The sequence below is a fragment of the Bombina bombina genome, chromosome 11 (genome assembly GCF_027579735.1).
Source record: "Bombina bombina isolate aBomBom1 chromosome 11, aBomBom1.pri, whole genome shotgun sequence".
NCBI classification, from domain to species: Eukaryota; Metazoa; Chordata; class Amphibia; order Anura; family Bombinatoridae; genus Bombina; species Bombina bombina.
In genome coordinates, this window is record NC_069509.1 from 129,037,978 (window position 1) to 129,052,333 (window position 14,356).

Sequence of the window (14,356 nt, forward strand, 5' to 3'; positions counted from 1 at the left end):
ATGCATTGGGTCATAAAGTCACTGAAACTCTTAGTCACAGAGATACACAGGATAAAGTTTATGGCTTAAGCTGTCAATAGAATGCCTGATGCAAAACAGGCTCTTCATTACAAAAACTGACCAGGTCACTGACAGGACATTGGTATATTATGTACATATGTGGGTTAAAGCTGTTATAACCTAAAGGAAGGTAAATATGACAATATGGCATATTTGATATCAAACTGGGTCTCCCAATAAACCTAAAATGTTCTAGACATGTAAATATAGAAATTTCTTACCTAGTAGAAATAATACTGGATTGTATAATTTCAGGCAAGAAATTAGTCTATTGAAGGTTGTAAAGACAGGGGGGTTTCTTAGCCCGCCCAGGAGGGTGTGGTTAAGCAACCTGATCTCTGAAAAGTAGGGTTTAAGAATCTTATTTTTTAACAATAAGATTGTCATTCTTACAAGGGGAGCTGCTGTACAGAAGTAAGGAGCCATCTTTTCCATGCCAGCCCCTGGCGCATATCTTGAAGACTAGGAAAGTATTCAATTCTGTTTTTCTCCTTTTTATTTTAAAATACTGTTTGCGTGTGTAATTTTATTTGTAACAACTTTTTATTAATAATGCATTGGGCATAATATTTTTGGCATAATAAATAATTCCTTTATTAAGTTTTGCCTTTGTCTAATAATTGAACCACGTTACTGAAAGAGACTGGAATATTAGAACTGTATAATTTTAGGTTATTTTCTGCTAAATTGTATTTCTAGAGTTAATGTGTAAAGTCTGGGGTTTTCCTTAAGATTTTCCCTTTAATAAATTTTAAGTGGTGGCAGCATTTGAGCTATAGGATTTATAGTTTATTGTGGGTGACATTGAAAAGGGAGTGTTGGGCATTTCTCTTACGTCTAGTACAGATTAAGGGAGTGCGAATTAACTCTTGCACCCACTAAACTGAATCACAAGCTTGCCTGGGGTGGCTAGATTGTGAAATATAGGTGACAGAAAAGGGGGCTGAAAACCCTTTCTGTGCCAAATAAGTGACTGGCGCAGGGTTGGATAACCTTGGTTCATCTCAAATTGGTGGGCAGCGGTGTAGATAAATTTTTTTATTATTAGATTTTAGTGCTTGTGGATTTGCTAGTGTGAAAATCCCGGTACTAAAAGAAATTGTTTCTTACAATTTCCAAAGGCTAAAACTCAGTGCATTATATAATCACACATTGCAAACAGTCCCCTTCCCTATTCTCTGTTTTTCTTTTCTATTTTATTTTTGCTATGGAGGCATAGGAGCAGCGATCTAGAGAGGCACTTATACTCCTATGCCAGGAGCGGGATATTCCAATACGTTCAAAGAACAAAGATTTACTAATACAAGCTCTTGTTGAATATGATAACAGCCATATCACACCAGTTGAAGTCTCAGGAGAGATGTCTGCAGCCGTGGGCAGTTATTCATCAGGATCTGGGGATCCATTGGACTGTTATTTGCAAACTGTTCTTAAACATATGGGCTCAGTGGATGCAAGTTTGCGCATGGAACTGATTACAAAGTTTTATGAAAGACAGGCTGCTGTGGCTGAGAGACAGGCATCTCTGGCAGCTGAAAGAGAGGCTATGGCAGCTGAAAGACAGGCTGCTGAACGACAGGCGGAGAGAGAGTATCAACTACAGCTTGCACGGTTGGAGAGAGGGATGGTCTCACCTGTTGTTAGTGAACCTAGAGACCCCCCTGCTCCCAGAGTGCGTGCAGAGAATTTTCCCACCCTGGAGAAAGATGGAGATGTGGATGTATTCCTGCGTAGCTTTGAGAAAGTTTGCAGACAGTTCCAGTTGCCAAGGGAGCAGTGGGCCAAGTACCTTACCCCTGGCCTGAAAGGTCCTGCACTGGAGGCGTTTGCTGAACTACCCCCAGAGTTTGATCAGGACTATGATTCCATTAAAGCTGCACTGCAAAGAAGATACAATCTTACTCCTGAGGTGTACAGAAAGAAATTCCGTTCTCTGCAGAAAGGTTTGTCAGAGAGCTATATTACAGCTGTTGGGAACTTGAGGATAGCCTTTAAACAGTGGGTCAGAGGATTAAAAGTTGCCACTAGGGAGGAGCTGGAAGATTTGATTGTGAAGGAGCAGTTTATGCAGCTGTGCCCAGCCGGAGTTCAAGAATGGGTTTTAGATCGGAAGCCCATAACAGCATTGGAAGCTGGTGAGCTGGCTGATTTTTACACAGCTAACAGGTCTCCAGAGAATGGGAGGAAATCCTTTTCTAAGGGGGGATCCACCTGTAAAGGAGCTGCTGCACTACCCCCCTTCACAAAGCCTGCTGTGCCTTTATCCAGTGTGTCTGCCCCCTCTGGGAAAGGAGGGGCGAGTGCTGCATCTGGGCAGGGGGATACCCGCAGATGTTTTGTTTGCAACCAAGTGGGCCACATCAGCTCCACTTGCCCAGAGAGGATTAACTTGGGGCAATCAGCTGGAGGGAGTAATCCCTCAGAAGTACCAGCATCTGTTTTGTTTGTTACCTGTCCAGAGGAAAACAACCATGAGAACTTGCAACCTGTGACTGTTGGAGATAAGGTAACCCTAGGGCTAAGGGACACAGGTGCAGAAGTGACTATGGTGCATCCAAAGCTAGTGAACTCTGAGAACATTATCCCTGGAAAGACTCTAGCAGTTAAAGGGATTGGGGGAATGAAACTTGCAGTGCCTATGGCACGTGTATATCTTGATTGGGGAGTGGGGAGAGGTTTAAGAAATGTGGGGGTATCTGAAAATATTCCTAATGATGTCTTACTGGGTACTGATTTGTGTAGATTGTTATCTCTTTATGTGCCTGACAATGCTACATGTGACCTAGTGACATTCGTTGCGGACCCTTATGTGGAAAGGGCTGTGTGTAAAAATGCTCAGAGACATTATGACCAGGAGGGAGGACAGAGTGCATGTGTGCGCAGGGCTGTGCCGGAACTGGGGGTGTCTGTGCTGAGAGGTGAAGCTGTACGAGGAGATGCTGACTGGGGAGAATGACAGACAGACGGTGTGTGTCTTCCTGTACTTAACCCAGCAGTATCGGCAGAATTACCATTAGCTGTTCAGGGTGAGACTGATGGAGGAGAAAGGCAGATAGACTGTGTGGGTCTGTCTGTGCCTGAACTGAGTTTACCTGTACAGGGAGAAGCTGTTTGTGAGAGAAGGCAGATGAGGGGTGCGTGTCTGCCTGTGATTGAATCAGTGGATTCTATAGAAGGAGGTGAGATTGACGGGGGAGAGAATGACTGGGTGACTGGGCTGCTGGATGATGTGTGCCAGTCTCTGCCAGGGACAATTCCGTACCCTGTGAAAAGACACAATAGTTGGGATAAATGGCAGAAGGAAGATGTGTGCTTGTCTGCACCAGTGTCAAAAGGATACCAGATTCTGTGTGATTATGCAAAGTGGCAGACTGACTGTGAGAGAGAGCAGGGGGGCAAACTAGCCCACTCTATGACAGAAGCAGCAAAGCCACAGATTTCAGACTGTGTGGGGGAGGAGGGTACAGGATACTCTTTGAGGGACCCCCAGAGTGAGTGTGAAAGCTTGTGGGTGACAGAGACCCCAGTAACCTCAGCTGTGACCTATAAACAGACTGCACAGGCTAGGGGACAGAGACTGACACAGACTGCAGGCACAGGGGGGAGGAGTACAGAGAAGTGTATTTACACAGCCCCACAGTGCCATTCAGCAAATACACTGATAGATGTGCAGCATCAGTGTCCTCAGCAGGTTCAGCAGTTAGAATGCACAGTGAGGAGGAGGGGGCAGTTAGTCAACCCCCTACCAACCATAACAGAGTGCAGGAGTACAGGAATTCTACTCCAGTGGGAGGGCAAGAGCCTATGGTAGTTAAGCAGCAACTTACAGCACACAATATGTTTAGAGAGCACACCATAGGTAGCAAGACACTAGGTTTCACAGGCACCTCTGTAACAGGGGATGATGTGTTATTCATGGATAAGATGCAAACCTTATTGGGGGAGGTACCTGCAAAACCCAGAGATGCCATATTCGCACAAAAACAGTTGCAGGAGTTTACTGCCAGAGAGGGAGTGTGTGAGATGGTCCATAATGTTTTTGTACTCACGCCCATGAGACAGAACAAACTAGAGGCTGCATGGGAGGGGCCCTGCAATATATTCAATCAGTTGGGTAGAGCAACTAGTGTGTCACTTTTAAAAGGAGGGCATCCTGCTGCCAAAACTGCTAGGTGCAATCTGTCTGGCAATGGTGTTCTCACCGCAAGGGGAAGCTCCTTTTGATACGCATCAGGAGTGGCTCGTAGCCACCCCCTTTTGCGTCTCTTATTGGGGGAGGTGTCACAAATATCTCAGGATTCAGCTGCTAAGGAGTTAACTTTGTGTAGCTGGCACTCAAAACAGTTATTTGTTTTCAAGAAGAATTGTGTTTGTATTTTCTTTGAAGTGCCAGAACCCCCTAAATAGCCACCAAATGTTAGTGTGTATGCATTGGGTCATAAAGTCACTGAAACTCTTAGTCACAGAGATACACAGGATAAAGTTTATGGCTTAAGCTGTCAATAGAATGCCTGATGCAAAACAGGCTCTTCATTACAAAAACTGACCTGATCACTGACAGGACATTGGTATATTATGTACATATGTGGGTTAAAGCTTTTTGTAACCTAAAGGAAGGTAAATATGACAACCTATGGCATATTTGATATCAAACCGGGTCTCCCAATAAACCTAAAATGTTCTAGACATGTAAATATAGAAATTTCTTACCTAGTAGAAATACTGGATTGTATAATTTCAGGCAAGAAATTAGTCTATTGAAGGTTGTAAAGACAGGGGGGTTTCTTAGCCCGCCCAGGAGGGTGTGGTTAAGCAACCTGATCTCTGAAAAGTAGGGTTTAAGAATCTTATTTTTTAACAATAAGATTGTCATTCTTACAAGGGGAGCTGCTGTACAGAAGTAAGGAGCCATCTTTTCCATGCCAGCCCCTGGCGCATATCTTGAAGACTAGGAAAGTATTCAATTCTGTTTTTCTCCTTTTTATTTTAAAATACTGTTTGCGTGTGTAATTTTATTTGTAACAACTTTTTATTAATAATGCATTGGGCATAATATTTTTGGCATAATAAATAATTCCTTTATTAAGTTTTGCCTTTGTCTAATAATTGAACCACGTTACTGAAAGAGATTGGAATATTAGAACTGTATAATTTTAGGTTATTTTCTGCTAAATTGTATTTCTAGAGTTAATGTGTAAAGTCTGGGGTTTTCCTTAAGATTTTCCCTTTAATAAATTTTAAGTGGTGGCAGCATTTGAGCTATAGGATTTATAGTTTATTGTGGGTGGCATTGAAAAGGGAGTGTTGGGCATTTCTCTTACGTCTAGTACAGATTAAGGGAGTGCGAATTAACTCTTGCACCCACTAAACTGAATCACAAGCTTGCCTGGTGTGGCTAGATTGTGACCTATAGGTGACAGAAAAGGGGGCTGAAAACCCTTTCTGTGCCAAATAAGTGACTGGCGCAGGGTTGGATAACCTTGGTTCGTCACAAGTTTTAATAGGTAATTTTCGCTGTGGGTTAATGGCAGATTAGGGGTTAATATTTTTAATAGGGACTTTGTGATGTGGGTGAATGGCGGATTAGGGGTTAAAACATTTATTAGGTAGTTTGCGATGTTGGCGGATTTAGGGGTTAATACTTTTATTAGGTAGATCGCGATGGGTGAATGGCGGATTAGGGGTTAATAGTTTAATTAGACATATTGTGTTGTGGGGGGTTATCAGTTTAGGGGTTAATACTTTTATTATTAGTTCCGATGTGGATTTGATGACGGATATAGGGGTTTTACGTGTCGGGTTTATATTTGGGAGGCGGGCTAGAATTTTACGGGAGATTAGACTTTTTTTTTATTTTCTTAGGCGCCAGTAGTTTCTAAAGTGCCGTAAATCACTGGCGACTACAGAAATGTGTATTTACGTTGTTTTTTGGACATCGCTAGTTTATCCGACTTACGGCACTTTATGAACTGCTGGCACCCTATATGTAATACCCCGATATGCGAGGTGAAATTACCGGCGGCATGTGTTTCAGCAGTTATACTGAAACCTGCGCCGCATATGTAATCTCGCCCTTTGTGTGCAGCAGAAAACAAAAAGAGATAGTGTGGAATAGTAATATTCCTCAAAATACTTAGTAGGAGACTGGAAAGTCAACATATGTTCTAGGTCTGGGAGAAGCGTAAGATTACTTGTATCTATTACAGTATCTAACAATACTTAAACAGTAATATTATTTAGCCATATAGGGATAGATTACAAGTGGTGCACTATTTATAGAGTGCAAATTAACATGCAAGTTTGCACCCTTTTGGGCCCACTTAAATCACCATTTGTATTACAAGTTAAAAGTGAACATGAGAGCACAATTGTGATTTACGTGTGTCACGAATACCTCAGGAGTTAGCTGAGAAGGGGTTAATTCTGTTTAGTTGTGAACTAAGAACAGTTGTTTGTTTTTTAAAAATAGCTGTGTACTGGGTTTTTTTGTGTTTTCTTTGATGTGCCAGAACCCCTCATAAATAGTTCCTAAAAAAACCTTCCTCCAAATGTTATTGTGTATGCATTGAGTCAATCTGTCAGCTCCAGAGATACCAAATGTTATTGTGTATGCATTGAGTCAATCTGTCAGCTCCAGAGATACCACAGTGCTTCTCCCCCCATATCCTGATAAGGTCAATAAAAGGACATTGGTCTAATGCCTATATGTGTTTCAAGACAGGGGGGTTTCTTAGCCCGCCCAGGAGGTGTGGTCAGGCAACCTGATCTATGGAAAATAGGTATAAGAATCTTATTTTTCAGCTATGAGATGTCATTCTTACAAGGGAGGCTGTGACAACACAGCGTAAGGACCCAATGCCTTCATGCTTCATGCCACCATCTCTCTGGTAATAGATTCCAAAGACTAGTACAGTGTAAGGTTTCTAATTTTCTTCTTTTTATTTGGAAAAAACTGTTTGCTAATGTGTAATTTTATTTGTAACAACTTTTTATTAATAATGCATTGTGCATAACATTTTTGGCATAATAAATAATTCTTTTATTAAGTTTGGCCTTTATCTAATAATTGAACCACGTTACTGAAAGAGACTGGAATATTAGAACTGTATAATTTAGGTTATTTTCTGCTAAATTGTACTCAGAAAGTTAATGTGCAAGGCTGGGTTTTTCCTTAGGATTTTCCCTTTAATAGATCATAAGTGGTGGCAGCATTGTTAGTTTAGTGTGGGTGGCATTAAAGGGGAGTTTGGGCATTTCTTTTAAGTCTAGTACAGACTAGAGAGTGTTGTTAACCCTTGCACCCACTGAACTAAATCACAAGCTGGTCTGGTGTGGCTAGATTGTGACATATTAGTGAGAATAGAAGGGGTCTGATAAACCTTTCTGTGCCAAATAAGTGACTGGCGCAGGGTTGGATAACCTTGGTTCGTCACAACGTGCAATGGGTTAGCACGACTGGAGAGTTCTGGTTAACTGTTACGCTTGACTACAAAGTTGCAGAAAACACATCAAAAACACATGTAACAGTACACTTACATTCATATTAACAATGTCTGATAACAATTATTGAATAAAAATACTGCATTAAAAAGTTATAAGGGCACAAAAATAGAGATGTCAGGTGTTAGAAAGAAAAAAAAAACATCTGAAAGCGCTTTTACATACGGATCCATAGGAACACATGTATAAATATTTGTATGTCTATATATACAGTCATGGCCAAAAATATTGGCACCCCTGCATTTCTGTCAGTTAATGTACCACTTCACCCAGAAAATTGTTGCAATTACAAATGTTTAGGGATTTTCATGTTTATTTCTTTTGTTTATATTGGTATGACACAAAAAAGGGTATAGGGGAAAAAAGCCAAATCTGACACATTCAACACAAAACTCAAAAAATGGACTGGACAAAATTATTGGCACCTTCTCAAAACTGTAAGAAATAATTGCATTCCAAGTTTGTGATGCTCCTGTAATTTGTAATTAAAATCACCTGTATCAATAAACAGGTGCTGACAATATAGAAATCACACCTTCAACCAGTTAAAATGGTGAAAAATGAACTCAACCTTTCTGTTGTGTGTCTCTGTGTGCCACACTGAGCATGGAGAAGAGAAAGAGCAGCAATGAATTGTCTGAGGATTTAAGAACAAAAATTGTGGAAAAGCATGGACAATCTCCAGAGATCTTAATGTTCCTGTGTCTAATGTGCGCAACATTGTCAAGAAGTTTACAGTCCATGGCACTGTAGCTAAATCTCCCTGGATGTGGACGAAAGAGAAAAATTGATTAAAGATTGCTACTAAGGATTGTACGAATGATGGATAAAGAACCTCAATCAACTTCCAGACAAATTCAAGCTGACCTTCAGGCACAGGGTACAAATGTGCCAGCTCACACTATACGTCTCCATCTGAATGAAAAGGGACGCTATGGTAGGAGACCCAGGAGGATCCCACGGCTGACACAGAAACATAAAAAAGCCAGATTGGAGTTTGCCAAAACGTACCTGAGGAAGCCAAAATCCTTTTGGGAGAATGTGCTGTTTGGATAGACAAAACAAAATTACAGCTTTTTGGTAAAGCCCATCATTCTACTGTTTTCAGAAAAAGAAATGAGGCTTTTAAAGAAAATAATACAGTCCCTACAGTCAAATATGGTGGGGGTTCACTGATGTTTTGAAGTTGCTTTGCTGCTTCAGGCACTGGATGTCTTGACTGTGTGCATGGTATTATGAAATCTGAAGACTAACAAAGAATTCTGTGGTGCAATGTAGTGTTCAGTCTGAGAAAGTTGGGTCTCCATCAGAGGTCATGGGTCTTACAGCAGGACAATGACCCAAAGCACACATCAAAAAGCACCCAGAAATGGTTTAAGACAAAGTGCTGGAGAAACTGAACTTGCCAGCAATGAGTCCAGGAGGCCTATTTATCAAGCCGTCAACTGTGCTGCATTTGCCGGCACCAATACGCTCTCCTAACATTGCGGCCACAGACCGGAATACGCTCTCCTTATTTATCAAAAAAGCTGTCAAAAAGCCGCGCACCAAGTACGGGGCGATGAGCAGCAGACTGTTGTTAACTAACAGTCATCGATCTTGCTGCTATTTCGGCTTTTTCACAACTTTATTTATACCGTCACTAAACACCGCCATTATACTAAAATGTTTAATGCTTATCCCGCCGCTCCCGGAGCCCACCATAACTCTAATAAAGTTAATAACCCCTATCCCTCCGCTCCCGGAGCCCACTGCAACTTTAATAAAGGTATTAACCCCTATCCTGCCACTCCCGGAGCCCTCCGCAACTAAAAAAACATATTAACCCCTAAACCCCTGGCCTCCCACATCACTACCGCTTACTAAACCTATTAACCCCTAAACCGCCAGCCCCCCACATCGCCATAAACTAAATTAATCTATTAACCCCTAAACCTAACAACCCGCTAACTTTACATTAAATATTAACGCATCACTATCTTATAATAAATTTAAACTTACCTTTAGAATTAAAATAAACTATATTAAACTACTAATTAACCTACCCTAACTATTATACTACAATTACATTAAACTATATTAAACTATTAATTAACCTACCCTATTATACTAAAATTACATTAAACTATATTAAACTATTAATTAACCTACCCTATTATACTAAAATTACATTAAACTAACAATTAAATATACTATATTACATATTTAAAAACCTAACCCTACTCAAGTTATTTAAATCTCCTATAAAAAATTACTAAGTTACAAAGAAATAACAACTCAGTTACAAAAAAAAATAAAATACCAAGTTACACAAAATAAAAAATAAATGATCAAATATTTAAACTAATTACACCTAATCTAATAGCCCTATCAAAATAAAAAAGCCCCCCCCAAATAAAAAAACCCTAGCCTACACTAAACTACCAATGGCCCTTAAAAGGGCCTTTTGCAGGGCATTGCCCCAAAGAAATCAGCTCTTTTACCTGTAAATAAAAATACAAACACCCCCCCCAACAGTAAAACCCACCACCCACACAAGCAACCCCCCAAATAAAAACTACCTAAAAAAACTAAGCTCCCCATTGCCCTGAAAAGGGCATTTGTATGGGCATTGTCCTTAAAAGGGCATTTAGCTTGTTTTCCGCCCAAAGTCCCTAACCTTAAAATAAAACCCACCCAATTAATCCTTAAAAAAACCTAACACTAACCCCCGAAGATCCACTTATAGTTTTTGAAGACCAGACATCCATCCTCAACGAAGCGCCAGAAGTCTTCATCCAAGCGGGCCGAAGTCTTCATCCAAGCCGGCAGAAGTCTTCATCCAGACGGCATCTTCTATCTTCATCCATCCGGCGTGGAGCGGCTCCATCTTCAAGACATCCGGCGCAGAGCATCCTCTTCTTACGATGTCTTCTGAAGAATGAAGTTTCCCTTTAAATGACGTCATCCAAGATGGCGTCCCTTACATTCCGATTGGCTGATAGAATTCTATCAGCCAATCGGAATTAAGGTGGAACAAATCCTATTGGCTGTTGCAATCAGCCAATAGGATTGAGCTTTCATCAGTCAACAGGATCAAAGTTCAATCCTATTGGCTGATTGCAACATCCAATAGGATTTTTTCCACCTTAATTCCGATTGGCTGATAGAATTCTATCAGCCAATCGGAATGTAAGGGATGCCATCTTGGATGACGTCATTTAAAGGGAAGCTTCATTCTTCAGGAGACTTCATAAGAAGAGGATGCTCCACGCCGGATGTCTTGAAGATGGAGCCGCTCCGGGCCGATGGATGAAGATAGAAGATGCGTCTGGATGAAGACTTCTGCCGGCTTGGATGAAGACTTCCGCCCACTTGGAGGAAGACTTCTGCCGGCTTCGCTGAGGACTTCTGGCGCTTTGTTGAGAATGGATATCCGGTCTTCAAAAACTGTAAGTGGATCTTCGGGGGTTAGTGTTAGGTTTTTTAAGGGTTTATTGGGTGGGTTTTATTTTTAGGTTAAGGACCTTGGGCGGAAAAAGAGCTAAATGCCCTTTTAAGGGCAATGCCCATATAAATGCCCTTTTCAGGGCAATGGGGAGCTTAGTTTTTTTAGGTAGGTTTTTATTTGGGGGGTTGGTTGTGTGTTACAGATAAAAGAGCTGATTCCTTTGGGGCAATGCCTCGCAAAAGGCCCTTTTAAGGGCCATTGGTAGTTTATTGTAGGCTAGGGGTTTTTTTATTTGGGGGGGGGGCTTTTTTATTTTGATAGGGCTATTAGATTAGGTGTAATTAGTTTAAATATTTGATAATTTATTTTTTATTTTGTGTAACTTAGTTGTTATTTCTTTGTAACAGTATTTTTTTAGAGGAGATTTAAATAACCTGAGTAAGGTTAGGTTTTTAAATATATAATATAGTTAATTTAATTGTTAGTTTAATGTAATTTTAGTATAATAGTTAGGGTAGGTTAATTATTAGTTTAATATAGTTTAATGTAATTGTAGTATAATAGTTAGGGTAGGTTCATTAGTAGTTTAATATAGTTTATTTTAATTCTAAAGGTAAGCTTAACTTTATTATAAGATATGGATGAGTTAATATTGAATGTAAAATTAGCGGGTTGTTAGGTTTAGGGGTTAATAGCTTAGTTTAGTTTTAATGGCGATGTGGGGGGCTGGCAGTTTAGGGGTTAATCGGTTTAGTAAGTGGCAGTGATGTGGGAGGCCAGGGGTTTAGGGGTTAACATTTTTTTAGTTGCGGCGGGGTCCTGGAGCGGCGGGATAGGGGTTAATAACATTATGTAGGTGGCGGCGGGGTCCGGGAGCAGCGGGATAGGGGTTAATTCAATTATTTAGTTGCACGGTGTCGAGGAGCAGCGGGATAGGGGTTAATATATTTATTTAGTTGCGGCGGGGTCCGGAAGCGGCAGAATAACATTATGTAGGTTGCTGCGATGTCGGTAAGGCAGATTAGGGGTGTTTAGACTCGGGGCTTATGTTAGGGTGTTAGGTGTAAACGTATCTTTTATTATACCATAGGAATCAATGGGATATCGAGCAGCATTGAACATAAGCTTTCGCTGCTTTCAGACTCCCATTGATTCCTATGGCATCCGCGGCCTCCAGGGTGGCGGATTGAAAACCAGGTACGCTGGGCCGGAATAGTGGCGAGTGTACCTGTTAGATATTTGTTAACTAGCAAAAGTTGTCAGATAGTGCCGAATTTGTATTCGGAACATCTGTAATGACGTAAGCATCGATCTGTGTTGGACTGAGACTGGCGGATCGTATGTTACGTCTCAAATTTCAACTTTTGACGGTCTGTAGGCTTTGATAAATGAGGCAAATCAGGCTCGCCACAATTACGCTGCGGAATTCAGCGTATTTGCGGTTGACGGCTTGATAAATAGGCCTCCAGATATCAATCCCATAGAGCACCTGTGGAGAGTTGGGAAAAGGAACCTTTCTAATCTGAGAGACCTGGAGCAGTTGGCGAAAGAAGAATGGTCCAAAATTCCAGTAGAGAGGTTTAAGAAACTCATTGATGGTTACAGGAAACAATTGAATTCAGTTATTTGTTCCAAGGGGTGTTCTACCAAATATTATATTGAGGGTGCCAATAATTTTGTCCAGTCCATTTTTGGAGTTTTGCGTGGAATGTGTAAGATTTGGCTTTTTTCTCCACCACTTTTTTGTGTCATACCAATACAAACAAAATAAATAAATGAGAATGCCTAAACATTTGTAATTGCAATTTTCTGGGCTAAGTGGTGCATTATCTGACAGAAATACAGGGGTGCCCATATTTTTGGCCATGACTGTATATATGTATGTATTTCTATACATATGTATATGTGTATACAGTCGTATGCAAAAGTTAAGGCACTAATGACAATTTCCATGATTTTCATTTATAAATAATTGGGTGTTTGGATCAAAAATTTCATTTTGATCTATCAAATAACTGAAGGACACAGTAATATTTCAGTAGTGAAATTAGGTTTATTGGATTAACAGAAAATGTGCAATCTGCATCAAAACAAAATTAGACAGGTGCATAAATTTGGGCACCCCAACAGAAATATTGCATCAATATTTAGTAGAGCCTCCTTTAGCAGAAATAACAGCCTCTGGACACTTCCTATAGCCTATAATGAGTGTCTGGATTCTGGATGACCGTATTTTGGACCATTCCTCCTTGCAAAACATCTCCAGTTCAGTTAGGTTTGATGGTTGCCGAGCATGGACATCCCACTTCGAATCACCCCACAGATTTTCAATGATATTCAGGTCTGGGGACTGGGATGGCCATTCCAGAACATTGTACTTGTTCCTCTGCATAAATACCAGAGTAGATTTTGAGCAGTGTTTTGGGTCTTGTCTTGTTGAAATATCCAGCTCTGGCGTAACTTCAACTTTGTGACTGATTCCTCAACATTATTCTCAAGTATCTGCTGATATCGAGTGGAATCCATGTGACCCTCAACTTTAACAAGATTCCCAGTACTGGCACTGGTCACACAGCCCCACAGCATGATGGAACATCCACCAAATTTTACTGTGGCTAGCAAGTGTTTGTCTTGGAACGCTGTGTTCTTTTGCCGCCATGCATAACGCCCTTTGTTATGACCAAATAACCCAATCTTTGTTTCATCAGTCCACATCACCTTCTTCCAAAATTAAGCTGGCTTGTCCAAATGTGCATTTGCATACCTCAAGCGACTCTGTTTGTGGAGTGTGTGCAGAAAAGGCTTCTTCCGCATCACTCTCTCCATACGCTGAATTGTTGAACGATGCACAGTGACACCATCTGCAGCAAGATTATGTTGTAGGTCTTTGGAGGTGGTCTGTGGGCTGTTTTTGACCGTTCTCACCATCCTTTGTCTTTGTCTCTCTGATATTTTACTTCTGGCCTTAACAAGAACTGTGCCTGTGGTCTTCCATTTTCTCACTATGTTACTCACAGTGGACACTGACAGCTTAAATCTCAGTAATAGCTTTTTGTAGCCTTCTCCTAAACCATAATGTTGAACAATCTTTGTTTTCAGTTCATTTGAGAGTTGTTTTGAGGCCCCCATGTTGCCACTCTTCAGAGGAGAGTCAAAGAGAACAACAACTTGCAATTGGCCACCTTAAATACCTTTTCTCATGATTGTATGCACCTGTCTATAAAGTTCAAGACTTTATGGGCTCACCAAACCAATTGTGTGTTCCAATTAATCACTGCTAGGTAGTTACAGGTATTCAAATCAACAAAATGACAAGGGTGCCAAAATTTATGCACCTGTCTAATTTCGTTTGGATGCATATTGCAC